The following is a 13,980-nucleotide window of genomic DNA, read 5'->3' on the forward strand; positions in this document are numbered from 1 at the left end:
GTTTTACTTTGGATAAGCCAGAAATAGCTTTCTATCATTACAAGAATCAGCCATTTCAGTCCAGTTGAAAGTAAATGAGGATTTTTCCTAACAATGTTTATGTTATTTATGTGAGAGCTAGGCATGACACAGAAGTAAAGAACAAAGCAAAAAAAAGAAAGATTTGAAAGGTTTTCTTTCATTTGAAAACTTCACAACAATTACTATGCCAAAGAACTTTATCCCAAAAAAATTGTTAAAATATGGCTTAATTATAAATAACACTATTTGGCATTGATACTCTCCTATAAAGGTCTTATCCAAATATATCTAGGCAAATATCAAGCCATGCTTTTTCCATTAGCTGAGTATTCTGGCACAGATAATCACTCTTCTCAAAATGTTTATTAGTTCTGCATAACTCTGCTCCTCTCAGGGACTCTCCATGTATTGAACTTTTTCATAAATGTTGAAGGTATTTCCCTCTTTTCTTTTTCTTTTTTGATAGTCTATCTATGTGGCCCAAGCAGGTCCAAAGTCTCTAAGAAACTCAGGCTGGCCTCAAATGCAGGATCCTCTTATGTCAGTCTCTCAAATGACAATCCCAGACTTTAACACCAAGCATAGTGTCAGGCCATTCAAACATGGACCAGGTCAGACCCAGTTTTGGTCTAAACCTTTGTTTATCTTGTGGTCCATTTACTTCTGATCATTTGTATCTTACAATTTGTCCTTTAAGTATGAGCAGGAGATAACAAGGATCATTCGGTCTTGTGGCTACCATTATTATTTCTACTTCCTTAATTGTAGTCTATCTAAGTACAACTATTATTCATCCACTGTGTGAATGAAGAAGACCTTAGGATTAGCATAATCATAGAAAATGTTTAGCAGCATATGACAGTGTATAGGCAATGCATAAATGTTAGGGATCCAGAAACAGCCAGAATAATGTTGTTCTAATATGTACTGAAAACATAGTGACTAATATAATAATATCTTATTGTCCCTGTAGTAGTCAGGGTTCTTTAAAGGAACAGAACTGATATATACACACATACATGTAAATATACATATACACACATATATACTAATGTGTATGTGCATTCGAGCATGTGTGTGTGTTTGTGTGTGAATTAAAGTGTGGTTTATATTAGAGTGGCTTAGGCTGTGGTCTGATTAGCACAACTATGGTTGCCACTCAAAGGGAAGGCAAAGAATCTGGTAGCTCTTCCATCCTCAAGGCTGGATGTCTCAGCTTGTCTTCAGTCTATGTTCAAATCCCACCAAGGGAAGGTACCATCAATGGGATAGATGAATGAGCTTGCCAGTGAAAATGACACCAAGCAGGCAAAATAAACCCAAAGCTTTCTTCTTCTACATCCTTTCATGTTGGCTGACACTAAAATGTAAGACCCAGATTGAGGGCTAGTCTTGCTACCTCAAATGATCCAATCAAGAAAATCCCTTACAGGTATGCTCATCTGCTTGTATGTTAGTTGATTACAGGTATAGTCAAGTTGATAACCAAGATTATCCATTACAATCTCTAACATTCATTGACTCATACATGAGCCTAATTTCTCTTTTGCTAACCTACATACAGTACTTTTGTTGAACAGAATATCTTATTAAGTTTTAAGGCCAATGTTTTTACATTAAAATCTTCAAATTGATACTTCAACAACCTCCATGTTCATTCCACCGACCAGAACTACACATTTACAGCATCACCTTTTCTTTAAAAAATGGTATTAAAAAACCAATCACTGGAGGGAAAAGGTATGAAGACGTTGAAGCACCATGAGATTGTTCTCCACAGATGTTGAAGCCCATGCTCAGGAAACTGGCATCAGTGATGCACCACTCATATTTTCAAGTGTAATTCGCTCTAGCTACTATATCCCAGCCATTCCTCAACGTGTGATTATACAAACCCTCAATCATGGTGCACTATATCCTTTCAATATATTATTTTGAAGCTATTTAAAATCATGTGTCTGCCACTGAAAAACATTCCACTATTACAAGATTTATCATGCATTTGATAACACAGTGGACCACTAAAAGTCTACTGAACTGGCAGTGTGAGTTAAACAAGTACTGTCTGAAAATTCACTGTAACAAGAATAGTTGAGAGGATCTGTTGTTCCAGGAGTACTTATTGAGCATCTGCTATATAAGGTGCTACACTTGACAATAGGTATTCAATAATAAAGCAAAAGAGATGCCTTTTATGTTTCCAGTTGTAGGTGGATTTCCCTGGTTAGTAGACTGCCCTCTTTAGTAGATTTCCCTGGTTAGACTTCCTGGTTAGCAACATTTGACATGGGAGTTAGGAAGTTGCAAAGAAGGCCTCCAAAAACCTCTAAAAGGATAGATGATATTTAAAAAGGTGTTCTTACCAGTAATATATATTTAAAAGAATCAATATTTCATTAATGTGAATGGGTCAAACATGTCTAATTCATCAAGCTCTTTAATGGTGTTCAGCTAAACACACACATCAGACATCTTGCAAAATTGATGTATTTCTTTAAATGAAATTTTGTTCCTTATCTGTAAGTAGAATTTTCCACACTTGAGCAAAGTAGCCTATCTTTATACTTAGAATTTGTTTATGGAATACCTATTTTCTAATCTTAATCTTGAGTTCCTCCTGACTAAAAATATCTTGTTGAAAAATGAATTTTAACTTAGCACTGGTTCCTTTATCTAAAATTTAGGTTACATGAAAGAAAGATAAACCTTTGACTACATAGGATGCAGAATACTACTGGTAGATAAATACATGGACATTTGAAGGTTTTGAAAAAAATGTCAAGAAAATTTAGAAGATTATGTGAATATAGAAGAGAAGCTTTAGTATCTCACTGCTGAGCCCAGAGCATGGCCTTGTTTCTTTCAAGTTGTGTTAATTGAATACATCTCTCTTGTGGGTGTGAATGGTTAATTCATTGATGATAATGAATAAACCATTATATAAATATTTTAAACTCTTTTTACCCATCTTTTAATTGCCATATTTAAAAAGCTTTCTTGGATGATGACTATGTTAGCCACATCCATTTCTTTCTTACTGTACTGGTGACTGTGTGTCTTTCTGAGAGCTGTAGTTGTTTAGTAATCTTGCAATGCTTTTCTCTCCTGATTTGTCCATGGCAACAGTGAAATACTTCTGTACAGAGCAACTGAACTAGGAAGGTCCTAATAAGTACCTTCTGAGTTAGGAATTTAGTATGGTCTTTAATCTCAAAAGGTACATTGTGACACATGCTGAAAGGGTATAGTGGTAGAAAATCAGGAGTTCAAGGCTCTTGTACCACATCTTTGGGCCAGCAAGATGGCTCAGTGACCAAAAGTGATTGTTGTGCAAGCATGATGAGACAAGTTCAGCCCCTGGACCTCATGATAGAAGGAAAGGTCCACTCTTGATGATTAACCTCTAACCTCTAACCTCTACCCACACGTGTTCCTACACACACACACACACACACACACACACACACACACACACACCAAAAGACTCACAAAATGCGCACACTGCTGCATTTCATAGTTGTACCTGAGACACTAATACATAATTATGATCCTCTCACTGAACTCTGAAAGAACTGAGAATTTATACATCCTAATTTTCCTCAATGTGCCCTCATGCCTGGCACCTGGACAGTTTTCCAAAAAGGGTTCCTTAGCTTAGGGAATTTGCTCCAGCTTTTATATAAGAAAGAATGCCCATGCTAAGTTCCTGTATATGGACAAGGGGAGTATACTTTCCACTTGCAACTCATGCAGGCATTTAAAGCTCAGTTGTAATGGCTTTATTAAGCCAAAGCTTAATAATACAAATATTACTGAACATGGTATTTTCATATTAATCTTCAGTGACAGTTGCCAACAGGAAGAAGCTTGGTTATGTTACATAACTGCCTAAGTGTTTGCAAGCAAAAATATTTCCTAAGAATAATGGTGATGATATGGGTAGGTAAAGTTGAAGGCAGAAACAGGACAAATCACATGCTTGTTTTTGTTACCTTAATGAACACACAGCTTTTGTCATTCCTCGTAGACAGAGAGAATGAGGCATTTGTAGGGATGACGCTGTGTTCACAGTTTCCACTCTTACAGTCTCTTTTTGAAAGAAGCCAAACTAATTATCCTGTGGATGATTTATTTCAGTATTATTTTACAACCAGATACTTACATGTTAACATAATAAAGGCCAACAAAATCATACTACAGAAAACACCAAACTCAGGAATAAAATTAATTTAATATCCATGATAATTTTATAAAATCAATTTCCTCTATGGTACGAATGTGTGAATATTTTTTAAAAAATACTTCCCTCTATATACAATCTTGGTTTATTTAACACATTTTCAAAGATTGTAAGAAAAAAAAAATCATTTTAAAAACATTATTTCCCAAGCTCAAGCACAGGAGAATTTTGTAGTGATTTTATTTGATTTTTTACCTATTTGTTCTGGAACTTTGGTGCCCTCATACTGACCTATTTCTTTTATTACTGGTCCATTTAGCCCACTCCTGGCTGCCTACCCACCCGTGTCTTCAGTCGCTTCCCCTGTTCGCCACCAGCACCTTTTTTGCCAACTGATACATCATCCTCCATCTGTTGAAATTGCCCTGTTCTTTCTAGCACAACTCCGCCTCCAGCTTCCCTCCCAGCCACCTACCTTACTCTCCTTCCATCTGCTAACACAATGAACATCCCTGACACCTATTCCTCACTGAAACCATGGCAAGTTTTACACATACACTCACCAGACCCTCATTTCTTAAAGGGCCAGTACAATCACAATAACAGTCTCTTAGCTAGAGCTCAAGCACACATTTAGCATTTGATTTCTTCTACATCCTAAAATTATTGGTGGTGCTCAACATTCTTCAGTGACCATGTCTTGAATAATAGAGTGACTGCCCTTCAAAAGGACTGATGTTTTTTGATAATGTTCTTCAGAGCCCTGCATTCTGTGTGGTCCAATCTGTTAATTGTACATGGTTCACTGTGTCCAAAGTTTTGTATTCAGTGATTAGAGACAACGTTTTCTTGAATACCACATCCTCACAACAGTTCAATTCAACTCAATTGTGTAAGCTTAATGCTCCAGAAATATGTTTTAATTAAGATATGTGCTATAGTTGCCTATAAGATATCAAAGACTTTATGTAAACAATGCTAGTATATGGTAATTTTAATTTCAAAATTTGGTAATTATATTACACAAGGGATACATCTCCCCTCAGTTTTGACATACTTACTTAACAAGTGGAGGTTTGTTTGCATGTACTAGATGAGCATACACTGGAAGTTAAGGAAGTCATAGGAAAACATTAACAATCTTATACATTGTTAGGCATTCATATTTCTAAATTATTTACCCTCTATTGACAATGACTTGGAGACTACTTAAGATCATGCTTATAGGAGGCTTACTTGGGATTTATCTTTAAATTGAAACAACAGTCTTGTTAAAAGCCATTCTGGTAAATAAAATAGTTAGGTTAAAATCCTGGGAGTATACTGCCCTAGTTATGCCGATGTATATTATACTAAGATGATGTTTTCATGTTTTCTTTTTATAGGCTTTATTATTTAGGCTTGACGATGATAGAATATGTGGAAATGAGATGACACTCATTGGTCATCCAAAAGACAACTTGTTATCCTCTCAGATTCTAAGAGAAAAGAGCACCGCACACTAGGAAGATTTACACAGATACATAGAAGCTGATCTGAAGGTAGAGTAAGTGAAGGGCTGCTTAGCTTTCAAGGGAAGAGGTCAGGGGGAGAGCCTAAGATGGGCTAGTTTAATTTCAGTGATTTCTAGAACACAGAAACTGGTTATCCTCCACTTTTCCCACTGGTGGATGGCAGCAAGTGATTGGTGGCCCAATGAAGAAGCCAGGATGAGGAGACTGTAATAGTATGGGTGTTGCTTTGGTTAGAGTGCACTTGAAAAATGCTTTCAAGTTGTTTACTAATTCTAGATACTGGTTAATTGTATTAAAGGCAGTTCCTTCAGGGTCAGCAAATTGAAATAATCAGAACATAGAGAATAAATGACTGACAACCATTAAAAAGAAATGTTGAGAGTTATGTGACATGGGTGGAGGATTCCATGGCTGCAAATGTCTTCAGTGAGATGATCAATGTCTGTGAGTGCTAAGTATGTGCAAGATCAAGCCCTGCACACTATTCTGGCAGGAAAGGTGTAGTATCCTGCTGCATCATTTTCTCAAGTCTACTGTTCCATCCCTCTGTTTCAGGTTTGACTTCAGGTAGACACTTTGAACCTGTTCATCAATACTTCAAATGAATATTCTACTATCAGAATCCACTTTTAAACTGGGAGTACGGGTCTTCATTTCTTCCATGATTTTTACCAAATACTTTTGGCTGACAGGTTTCCATCCTCCATTTTATTTATTTGGTCTCTTTGAAAAATCAAGTCCATTATCTTCTTTTGCATATCTGGAGCCAGCGGACACATTAGATCCTAATTAAGTACTTATCACACTAAGTTGCCTGTGAGAGGGAAGGTATTAAGCAATTACAGAAATGGAGTGAAGGGGATGACCTGGTAAAATGGACACCATAGTGGACTTATAAAGACATAGACCTCAGTCAGCTCTTTTTTATTTATTTGCTTTTATGTTTTAATTTTTTGTGAGGCAAAGTCTTTCTCTATGGCCTGAAATTCAGAGAGTTTCAGGCAGACATCACCACCCACCTCAGTCAATTTCAAAGAACATTTCTTGGAGCTGGAGAGATGACTTCACAGTTAAGAAGTATGGTTGCTGGTATCCAGGATGGCTCACAATCATCTGTAGCTAACACCAGCTCCAAGCTTGCTAATGATCACTTCTGGCCTCTTCGAGCACACATACATACCATAGGCACAGTCACACATAATTAAAATGTAATAAGTAAATCTTTAAAAAGGAGTATAGATAAAAAAAATTTCATATAGTACTGAGGGAAACATTTTAGAAGGGGCTACTCTTACCATTTTCATAGTGGTAGATCAAAGGAGATGAAGTCTCTCCATGTCAATCTTTGTTATCAGTTCATACAGGGAAGACTTTTGTCAAGATTGAGCTCAGGACAGTCCACTGAATTCCCTATGGGGAACTTCCTGGCAGATACAAGTTATTATATAAGCAATTTGTAAAGGTGTTAATGTTCGTGAAAATGGAAACAATATCCCTTTTCAAATATTGATTGTTATGTCTCTTAATCTTCCACAAGTGACCTGCAATGCCCCACAAACTTAGCTGAATTATTTATACATGTGTGTGCTACTTTTATACTAAGAAGGAGTTTTTCATCTGTTCTAAGAGTGGTTAATTGTTTAGATTTGATAAGAACAGATGAGAAAGGAGAGAGAAAAGACAACCTGTTATTCCCATGGATTCTGTGAGAGACGAGCACCTCACACTTTTTAAGACACATGGAGTCTGGTTGGAAGGTGGATGAGAGAACAGGATCCTCACCTTAGACTTATTTCAAAGTGATCTATTTCATGTCTATACCATACTTATTCTGTATCAGAAAACTTCCAAGTTTATCATTTTGAGATATTCATGTCACCTGATTTCTTACTCTAAATTACTAACACATTTTCAAATGAATTATCAAGACTTAATGAACCATGTTCAGAATACTGAAACACTGATGCTTAAGAAGTATGATGTATATAAAATACTAATTCTATCAATTTTCCTTTCAGACTTTGTATTTTATGTTTGGCTACTACATTCCTCCTTCTATTGCCCCTCCCCGTTTGTGTGATGTCATATTCTTCAGTCTTCCCTTTCCGACTATATTTAATATGATTATTACCTTGTCATTAAAATCACCAAAAGAATTCATTTATTTTAAGGTTGAGATTAAAAATTTTCACAAATTTGCTGGTTTTTCCCAAGTGATCATCCACAGAAATTAATTCTAACTGCTGTTATAAGTGGGAGCTAGACCCATGTCACCCCACATTTCCCTCTTGTGACCTGTAAACTACCTTTTATGTGACTATCAACATATTGTATTGTTCTGTATTTACTTTAATTTTCCTTCAGCCGTATGCTGCACATAGTACTTTCTTTCCACTCACCACTCAGAATTTACTATACCTCCTTGTGCAATAGCATCCCTAAATTCCTGCCCCCTCCTTCTTCCTTTTGGATTTTCCTTAGAATTCTAAGGGCTACCTCAGGCAGAAGGCATTTGAGAATGAACCCTGTGACTCAGCATTAAGAGACCTCAATAAACAAGTACTTCCCTCTACCTCTGTTTCCCTTCCCTCCGGGAGAACGCCACCTGTGAGTTTCCTCCTGTAACTGAAGTACATTAGCTCTGTAGACTGAACACATCAGACAGCGTCTGAGCCACACCATGCTGCTGCCAGAAGCCCAGGTGATGGAAGGATGCTGGCAGAACTGCCATGCTCTGGGAAATGCTTGGGAAGTGGATTTCCTGGCCTCTTCTCACTTTTAGGGATTTCTTTGTTTTCCAGGAAAATGATGCCCATTGTATATTAAATAAAAAAAATCAAATTGGATTTCTCTGCTGTTGGATTCATAAAGATGATTTAACAAACACATTGTTAAAATTTAGTCTCAACAAATATGCTTCATACATAGTATATTTATATTTATTGTAAATTATGAGTTATAGTATGTGTTTCTACATGTATGTTTACTAATAATATAAATGTACATGGAAAAGTATCCTTAAGAAAAATTACAGTTTGAGTCCTCCACTAAATATTTACTGATGTTACTTCTGTAACCTAAAAACAAGCTTAGGAATTCATGTACCAAACATTTATCTGCACTGATGAACTACCATATTTAGCAAGCAGTTTTAATTCACAAAGACTTCTGACCCATATAGTCATATTCAGTACTATGTGTTCAGTTTGCTGAGTTTTTGAAAATTTTCTTTGTCTCATACAGGGAGCTCTACAATTGTCATAAGCTTAATTTTTAAAACACTAAGGAAAATATATTTTCCCAGTAAATCTTACAGTATTCTATTGATCTAGTCCTTTTGAAATAACATGTTCTCGACAGTAGAAGAAAAGGCAGTGTAGGAAAAAAGTCAAACTGTCCTGTTTCTGACAAGGTCTTCCTTCAAGGACATGCAATTCCAAATTGTTCAATTTACTTACATCTGCTAAAAAAAAAAAAAAAAAAAAAAAAAAAAGAGAGAGAGAGAGAGAGAGAAAATGCAAGGCAATTTTTGGGTATGAAAGAGTCCTGCTGTGGCTTCCTTAACTTCCAGGGGAACTGAGAATTTTGGGTATGATCACCTTTTTGTACAATTTGAAATGCCGACATCAAGGCAATGATCTGAGCCAAGCCCTGCCACAGCCCTGATAAAACTTCTCCAGTAGGAGGTAATTTCTACTCACTGATACAGCAGCTCACTCCCGGGCTGCCCCTCCCCAGCCTACCAGCTCTCATCTCAACAAGGCACATACATCAAAGTTCCTGCTCGTTCTTGAAAAGCCTTTGCATGGAAAATAAATATTTCACACCCATACTGTCAACTATATAAAATAATGCCACCTCTCAATTAACATAATAATTGAGAGCCCTGCCAGGGCTGCCGGATGAACGGAGGAGATCTGAGTCTCTACCTCCGGCACCGCATCATCGTTAAATCCCAACTCAGCACATTACCTAACCTAGAGAAAAATCTTGGGACTCACCGTATGTGTTGAATCATCTGCCGATCTTGGTATAATGTCTGTTTCAAATTGTCCCTTTGAATAGACTCAGGGAGAGTTATGACACACGCTGTCTCTCTTCTGCAGCGGAAGGCAAGTTAAAAGGGCCTCAAGCTGTGACCTCAGAGGCAGGCACAGCCGCTCCCTTCCTTCAGCCAACCTTCTGCGAAGAACAGGTTATAAGCCTGCAAAGCTGGCTCTCTACATAGCGATACTTTCAAATCAAGCATTCTGGGCTGTGAGCTGTGGATTTACATCCCCGAACCCGGCTGGCTGGAGTCAATGCTGCTTCTATGCCTGAAAATATTAGGCATTTCACTGCAGTCACTTAATGCAAGAAACTATCTGAGGCGACTTCACAAACCCTGTCATTCTGTTCGGGGACTAAAGAATGAGCAGGACATGCATAATTCATGTATTGGAGTCTTCAATACACTTCCTGTAGCCTGGGCTCTACCCAGTAATGTGCTATTGATCACCTCATCCCTAAGACAATCGGAGCTCCCTGATTGGTTTATTTCCACAAATAAAATTACAACCTAAATCATAGGCTGAAGCCTCCAGCCCCGCTGCAGCTTCTCAGGGAAGACATTCCCATAGCCGAAATGACATCTGCAAGCTGCAGAATATCGAAGCTGGGCTCCTTTTGGCAGAAACTACAGAATCTGTTTTCTTTTATTCAAAAAAGGCATACTTATTGTAGGATTAAGCTGGGGTATTTCATACTGTCAGTATAACATAGAGATGTTTCCTTCTCCCTCATTTTAGAGACATCAACAAGGACAAATGAAAATTAAGAAAATAAATACATGAAAGAGTCACATGTGTCAAAAAAAAATTAGGAGCCTTTCCCGGGGCCTCATTCAGTCACTGTTCTTAGGAGAATTATTCTAAAACAGTTAGCTTGTCATTTCAATAATGTGCAAAGGATTTCTTTTATTAATATCATAATGGAGAATGTGGTAATCCTTATTAAATATTCTAGACCATGATTACTTTTATTCTGGGTGTGTCAATGGTTTAGAGATCTTTCTCTAAGAATTTAAGCTTCAAAGAACACATCATAGTTTACAATGACTGAAAAAAAAACAGCTGTTTAACAAAATGTACATTTAATTACGCTTGTATTCATCAAAGGAAAGAACAGGTCCTAGCACTTTAAAATGCCATCATAGTATTTGTGGAAATACTACTGTGGGAGGTCCCTGTGAATCTGAAAAATGTGTGTATCTATAAATAGTACACATCTACTCAAAGACCTCTGGAACTAAAACTAGTTGTCTTATGTTTCTACACAGGCGGAGTGAGCATAATGCTCTTGAAGTCACAGAAAGCCATGAAATCACATCTTCCCAAAGCCTTTTTACACACACACACACACAGACACACATGTGTGCATACAAACACACATGCAATTTATATTTCTGTCCTATCACATTTGGTTCCTGATTAAGACAGAGTGAAACCTTCTCTTGACTTGAGGTTAAAGAACCACTGTGAGGGAACAGCCATTCTCCCGCCCCATGTTTTAGATTATGCAGAGCAATTCCCCTTTAGAGTAGGCACGGCTATGTCTGTCTTCTGTCAGTAAACCAAGAGCAGGTACCAGCATTTGAAGGCAGTAGAGGTACTGTTAGCAACAGAGGTTCAGTGAAGAGATGAGTTGAAAAATACACTTGTATTCCAAGTGTACATGACACGAAGGTCTACACCGGACAAATGGAGATTCTTCTAGAGCTGTCTACAGAGCAGTGTGGGAAACTAACCACCCAATTACGTGGGTGATAATGAATGCTGTGTTCATATTATTTTCTTCTGCCCTGGGTAGTGTCTGCTCTTATATTTATATATTTCTGTCAATCTAACAACTTTTTACTAAATTACAGAGTAGGCTTTTTCTTATGTTTTGTCTCTTTCTCTGATTGATGATCTTTACTGTCAAATACAAGGTGGACTTGGGTATTTTTGAAATTAATACAGTAATTTATTAAAAGACACAATTTCTCGTGAGAGAGTATCTTGTTAAAAATAGTAGATATTGGGGATACAGAGATGGCTCAGCAGTTAAGAGCATTGACTATTCTTCTAGATAACCTGGATTCCATCACCAGAACCCACTCTGCAGCTCACATCTGTAACTCCAGGTAAAGAGAACCTAGCACCTTCTTCTGGCCTCTGTGTGCACCAGACAAACACATAGTAAACAGACACACATGCACACAGAACACTCATACAAATATAATAAACACCCATATGGATAAAAGAAAATAAATAGTCTTTTTAAAATTTTAAAATAAATAAATACATAAGTAAAGAAATTTGACAGATCTGGGATGTACTAAGTATGAGGCTATGAGCACTATCATACAGAGATTCTAAGTTACTTATATAATTTTTAAAACTATAAATGATGTGATTCAGTAGTGTATGTACAGGTGACTAAGATGAATATGAGTTTGGTCCATCTCTATAAAATGAATGGGAAGAAAACCTTTTTTTTTTCATCAAAGCATTCATGATACATATCTAAAATGAAGACTGTGAATTATATATGCCATGACTCTGAAAATGGAAAGAGAAATGTGTGTGTGTGTGTGTGTGTGTGTGTGTGTGTGTGTGTGTGTGTGTGTGTGAACTGTTGAGCTAGAATGAACCAAGAGTTAGAAGCCAGCAAAAAAGAGAACAGGGTGGTATAAGATAAACGATGAAGACAGTAAATCCCAAGGAAGTCAGAAGGCTTGAGTGAGTTCTGAATGAAAGGGACTGCAGAACGTGGACGACAGCACCCCCAGGTAAAATGAGGCTCAAGGTTGTGATAAAGACCCAGTGTCTGTTTGTCAGAAGTCTGGCTATTCCTGAGGGAAAAAACAAATGAACAAACACTTAACCAATCTTTCCAGATGGATGGAGAACAGAGGTGGTCATTTCAAATAAATTTGATCTCTTGACAGATCAAACAGCTTTACAATATTTTGAGTTTATAATGCCCACAAAACACAGAATGGATTCTGCAATGGACAGTAAAATAAATTCAAATTTGGGAAAAGCCAAAGCATAAGCTAGATTGTCAAATCTGTGATATCTGTTAAGATGTATAACTAGTCTCCTTGACTCACATCATTTTGAACAATGTGTTTTCAATAACCTAGAAATAATAATAAAAATAATTAATAATAATATCATGAAAATTTTGGGGAAGAATTAAGTGTTTTTAAGGTAAGGAACAAGGACAGTAAAGAAGGAGTGTGTCCACCTTACAATTGAAGGCATTTTCTGTTTCACCAATATCACAAAATCACTCTGACTCATAATTTTCTGATTATTTTTTAAAATATTTGTGTAACTTCTACATGCCCAAAACAAGTTTGTGCTAGATGCTAGAAAACCAAACATGCACATATCTTTTTAAAAATGAAAGTATTTTAATTCAAGAAAGAAGAAAAATAGGTGTAGTGAAGAGATTCAAAACTGAGACTCTAGCACATTGTTCAGATAACACTAAATAATTCCTAAATCTACTAAAAATAGCTTTCTCTAATATTTTAATTTACTCTCAGGTTCAGTGTACCCAGATCACTTCCTTGGTTGAATAAATATTATCTAATTGTAATTCAATCTCCATGTAAAAACAGGTCATTACAAACACAAACATTAGTTATAGCATAATTAAAACTACATTTAAAGTACTTTAAGTTTGTGTAAAATATTATTACAGATAATTATAATAATCCCAATTTAACCACGCTTACTAACTATAGCAAAAGAAGCAGCTTTTCCTTTAGGAGGATAAATGTTCTTAAATGAATGCATGAGTAACTCCAAGTCAGCAGAAGTCTGAACCTGTGCTGCCTCTGGAGAGCCTGAACAGCCTTGGGTACAAACCAGTCTGCCTTCCTAAAGACACATCAGGGAAATGCTTGGAAATTATAGTCTACTAATCTTCTCTGGGAAGCAATTCAAACATTTTCAAAATTGTTGAGTCAAAATAAAGTTTCGATTCTAGACAAATTAGACCTACCTCATCACTCTAGACCTACCTCATTATATGTCTTCTCTTTCTAAAATTGGGCAAAAAGCTGTATATTCTTAACATCTTCAGGATTTTTGTACTTTTCAAAGGTGTGCCTAAACCATGAACGACTGAAGAATGTCTAGTGGGTAATGACATTAGTAAGATGTCAGAATAGGAAGTGACAGGCTTCTTTTCTACCTCCATGCCAAGACAACAATTAGAGTTTCAGAAACA

General features: G+C 36.7%; 1 protein-coding gene across 4 annotated transcripts in view; it reads right to left on the reverse strand.

Annotated features, from left to right (window-relative positions):
- Cntn1 (contactin 1) overlaps positions 1–13,980 on the reverse strand; it is a 315,808-nt gene that overhangs the window by 184,199 nt on the left and 117,629 nt on the right. The window contains exon 1 of one of the 4 annotated variants that reach the window (XM_028869261.2): positions 9,717–10,337. The exons of 2 other annotated variants lie outside the window; for them this stretch is intronic. The gene's annotated coding sequence lies outside the window, so the exon portion shown is untranslated. Of the gene's footprint in view, positions 1–9,716; positions 10,341–13,980 lie in introns of those variants that run through there. One more of the 4 variants, XM_028869264.2, reaches the window with a different exon arrangement.

This window comes from Peromyscus leucopus, chromosome 20 (genome assembly GCF_004664715.2).
Source record: "Peromyscus leucopus breed LL Stock chromosome 20, UCI_PerLeu_2.1, whole genome shotgun sequence".
Classification (NCBI taxonomy): domain Eukaryota; kingdom Metazoa; phylum Chordata; class Mammalia; order Rodentia; family Cricetidae; genus Peromyscus; species Peromyscus leucopus.